This window comes from Pygoscelis adeliae, unplaced genomic scaffold (genome assembly GCF_000699105.1).
Source record: "Pygoscelis adeliae isolate BGI_AS28 unplaced genomic scaffold, ASM69910v1 Scaffold74, whole genome shotgun sequence".
NCBI lineage: Eukaryota > Metazoa > Chordata > Aves > Sphenisciformes > Spheniscidae > Pygoscelis > Pygoscelis adeliae.
Window position 1 is genome coordinate 466,485 of NW_008824665.1, and position 5,065 is coordinate 471,549.

Consider the following 5,065-nt stretch of genomic DNA (forward strand, 5'->3'; position numbering starts at 1 on the left):
AAACCCCAAATCCTTCACATAGCTGTTACGGAAGTCCTTGGGCCACACAAAGAAAAGTGGGAGGAAATCAGAGCTGTAACTAAATTCGGTGAAGTTAGGTCACCATATAAGTGACTTCAGGAAGGGAAGTTCTCATGATGTATCTTGGAAAGGGAGAGACAGCATTAAAGCCTGCAGCTCACGTGCTTCTTGCAATTAGCTTTATCCATGCATGACAGGCCAGGCCAGCCTCATTTCTACTTTCCCATTTAGTAAAATGTTTTAAACAAAGCATTAATTCTTTAAAGGCTGGAGCAGGGACCCTAATTTAGATGTCTGCTGTGTAGGTTTGTGATCTCTTTTAGCTGTTTCCTCTTAGGAGGAACTGAATCGCAACCTAGATGTGCACGAGCGTCAGCCTGGCTGAGGATGACTGGCTGAGAAGCGGGGATGGAGGTGTTGGGTGAAATGTGTGGCTCCTCATCTGGGAGATGGGGTCAATGTGCATGGCCCCCATCTCGGTGCCGTGGGGTGGGTAACAGCCGCTGGTGTGACAGGATGCAAGTGGGAAAAGTGTGAGTGAACAGACTTCCCAAAACCACCTGCAAGGGCATTTGCCCCAAAGCGGGTCACGCTAAAGAGGAAAATAACAATAATGAAGTTTGCTTAAGAGATGGCCATCAGCTGGATTAAATAGTAACCAGGAAATTACCAAGAGACTTCTGGGGAAAAAAAAAGGGAGTCGGCTTCAAAAGAAGTCTAAACAAAGCATATAAGTTTGTGGTAAGAGAAAGCCGGCCCAACAACGTGAGACATCAGCCCTTTGGCATGGGGTACGTGAGTTATGGGTGCCTGTAGCTCTGTGCGTGTGGGAGGGGGTTAAAATTTGGGGGATTATTCATAGAAGGGTGTTCAGGCATTTGTAGGTTTTTGTTAACATTCTGGGTTATCTGTTGTGTTGCTGATACTGATCCCGCATGTGTAGCACAGTGATCATCAGGTGATTATGTGACATTAATAAATCAATGACCAATTATTAATGAATCCCTGTGATTGAAACCACATGGGTGGAGCAGTTTTTCCCTGTGACAGGAACTAGCAAATTCTACCCTTCTCCCACTGGCAAAAATACAGACTGGAGTGGAAGTAAGGCTGAAAAACCTTAAATGCAGGGGTATTCATACAGTTCCTCCCTGAGACAACCCTTCTGGAATTCTGAATTCCTTGATAATTCTGGATTTTTCTTCTTTTTCTCCTTCAACAGCATTTCATTGTCATTCAAGGCAGACAGGAGCACATTCATTAGCCTAGATCACATGAATGTGTCTATGTGGGAGGAATTTAGCTCCATAACAAGGCTGATAATACTGTTCTACTGCATTTTCCCCTCTATATTTATAGTAATAGGCCAGCTTGGATGTTCTGATAGTTTTTCCCTGTAGGAAAGCATCAATATCAGACGTGAATTTCACTAAATGTGTTTCGTTTCTTTCATGCCAAAAACTGGCTTTCTCCATCATTCAATGATGGTCGCAAGGCTGTTTTTCCATTTCGAGTTAGAACTACAAAGTTTCAGCATATTACTGACAGTTTTGTTTTTTAAAAAACAGCACTTCACTGAGAAGTATCACAGGATTTCAGTGTGTGTGAGCACACATTTCGTCTATGTTTAGAAAACTATGTTTTAGAAACTTTCATAAATACCAGGTAATTTAAAACAAGCACTTTTGATTTAGACTGTGTTTTCTCATTCATTGGTACCATATTTGTGCTACAGCATCACCTAAGAGTATAAATTTCATCCATATGAAGTGCGAGCACACATGACCACCTCTGTCACGTTAGAGCATAGGAGATGGTGTTTACACTAGTGTTGTGGTCCCCGGGGCTGGCAGATGGTATCTGATCCACTGTAAAATCTGCTTGGACAAAATTGTCTCTACAAAATATGTATTACACTTCAGCTGGCATTACGAGTTTGTACCGCTTTGTGTCAAGTAACTGCAGTGTTTTTGATCCAGTGCTTTGTGCTCTAGGACCCAGTTTCTCATCTCATGGAACTGCGGCCTTGGATGGAATTCAGGCTCCATGAACTGGGCCACCACCCTCAATAAGATGAAGGGGTTCTTGTCTTCATGAAAGCCAGCCTGTTCTTCACCACTGCATCATCTGGTCTAATAAAAGATATTACCTCTCACTGTAGGCATTGCCTCTCTTTTAAGCACTTGACAGTTCAAAAGTTTCCCTCTCTGAAAGAGCATCTTGACATTTCTATGTTCTCTATCACCAGAATAGTGTGTGAGCAGAATATGTCCATTATATAAATAAGACTGTTCTATCACAACAAGAAAACTTCTCTGGGAAGGAGTCTTCGACGTGGATTGCTCCCACTGAGTTTGCCTGGGTGGACAGCTGTGCCTCCGTACACTCCTCACGATTTCCCAGGGACTCTGTGCATGAACGCTATTCCAAAAATGAGACTTCTGGCTCTGCCTGCAATACAAACACCACACCAGTTCATAAGTCAGTCTAATTAAACAAATACAAGACTGTCCTGGAGATAAAATGCAACTGCTTTTGCAAGATTTGTTTTGTTAAACAATTCAGTGTTGCAAATACTGAAAAGCAGAAGTTAATAAAATAACCTCAGAACACGGATTGGTTCATGTTACAGCTGAAAGGACAGTGGATGTCTAAATAGCAGAACTCCTGTTTAAAAAGGGAAGGCAGAAGTAAGTGAATGACTAGTCATCTGTTTCAAAGACGCTGAACTGCGAACATCTGCATTTCCATCAACATTGTTAACCGTGATGAAATGTACCGACTGTAATTACTTTACCATCTACTCTGAAGACAAAATGCTTGGAGGAAAGAAGAACTTTTTGCCGAACTGGTACACGTTCTGTGTACTTTTCCACGTAGATAATGACCTAGAAGCTTGATGACAGAGGCAACAAGTATCTTGAAGCAACTGAAAATATTTTGTAATCTGATGTCACTTTTCTTGCTTCTGCTGCTTAATCATTCAGCAGTAATTTTTTTTTCATGATGCTTTCATACTTTTTTTTTTTCATAACAAACAGCAGATGTCACCAGGACTTATCTTAGAAATTTATCTTTTAAGCAGCGGCCCTGCAGGCTTAGGAAATGGCAAGAGAAGACACTACAGAATGCTCTCCAGCATTAGGATATGGAAGCTTTCGAGGCTCTGCCTCTGACAAGTGGACCTCTCTCAGCAGCTGCTCTAACATTTCGCAGCGTAAGACATCCTGTGAAAACACTCAGTTCTTCCCGCGCGTTGCCTGAGAACTGCTTCTTGCCAGAACAGATGAAGCGCCACTTCCTCATCATGCAGCTCTCCGATGCAGCAGTTACACGGTTCAGATGTCAGAAGTCAAACTTCGGATTCTGGGAATAAAACATTTATCACTTATCAGCTGGGTGCTGAACATCTGAATAGAAAAGAGCCCTTTTGTTCTGTTTAAATGAAGGAGAGACCTTGATGTAAATTTGGTGCACCGACTTCACATTTTCATTGGACTCACAGAGTTTTCCCGAATGTCCCAGCAAAGACAGGAGGAAAAGAAGCTGTGTCTATCAGGCTCACCTACTTTAATAACTTGCAGTGACTAATCCTGCTTGATCCTTTACTTTCACTATTTGCAACTACGGTTCTCAGCATCTTTAGTTTGGGTGCCTTCCCACGTGATTTAATGCGGGTGAAATAATTTTATTTGCTACAGAAGTTTTGTCAAAAGAACAGATTTTTTACTGGTAGTAAGTTATTCATCATCTGTGATGGGCAAAACAAAAAAGCAAAAAAACATCTTTCTAGAAGTGACTAGTCTAGTGATATAGCCGTGGCTCCTTGATCCATTTTCTTTTGTGACAAAGCTGGTTTAACAAGCAACCAGCTCCATTCTTTGTCCCCGTCTGCTTTTTTTTCCTCACACACCCACACTTCCTCATCTGTATCAGTCTTGCGGAGCTATGCTGAGCATTGGATTGTCAAATAATGAAATTTAATAATAAGCTATAATACCTCTTTAATTTTTTTCCTTTTAATGTATAGTGTGAATTACAGTGGCACTGGCAACTGAAGGAGCAATAAACTGCAGAGTAGATGCAGGAACACATAGCTATGAGACAAGATAGGTGGCAGCAAGGACAAGAACTTCTTAAGCCAGTTTTGCCATCCAAGAAAATATATGATATATCTACCCAGATGGGATATGGAGAAGTACGGTCCATGTTAACAGTATCTGTTCTCTCTCTGTCACACATTCGTGCTAAGAAACTCCACCGTCATCAGCAAGCAGTGTGTGAGCTCAACTCTTTACCTCTTTACGTAAAGAGGACTTAACGCAGTCGAGCGTGAGTTCTTAAATGTCTCCATTTCCTGTTTTTAACCTCCGATGTGATTCACCCTTCTCCCTTTTTCTGCTTAATCCACCCTTCCCCACATGCTTTACTTCAGAAACTGCTATGCAAATCATGTTTCTAAATTACTGGGGTTTTTTTTAGTTGTACTCATAAGGAATAATTGCATCCCAAGCTATGCAACAGGTTAAAAACAGAAGTTACTTAAATATGCCTGTACATACGGTATTTTACTGACTTTAAAGACACTGTATAATCCTTGCCTCAGCAGTTGTATTGGTACAGAGTTTACTATTAAAAACATCCAAAAGTGATGTTTTTTCAACTGTTTCTGGTGTTCAGTTCATAGCTACAAGGATTAGCCTTTTCCCAAGATGCCAAGTTTTCCCATCTGCCTTGAAATGGACAATACTGGAAAGCTTTTACAGCCTGAATTTAATGGAAAACGGAAAGGTCTTTTCATTTTTCTTTCCTTGACCTCCTGAGTCCAGCTCTACTCCTCCTGAGATCAGTTCCGCTCTGTCCTTTTCTGCGCTCCATGATTTCCACTGATTAAAAGGATGTGCAGACACGCACTTGATTCTGTCTTCTAATGACAATTATTTCACTTACTACAGGGTCTTTAAAAAGGGCTTAATCTCATCTAAAACATCAATGTGTGTTAATTATGGCCGTTGCATCGTACCAGAAATGCACAGAGTCAGAG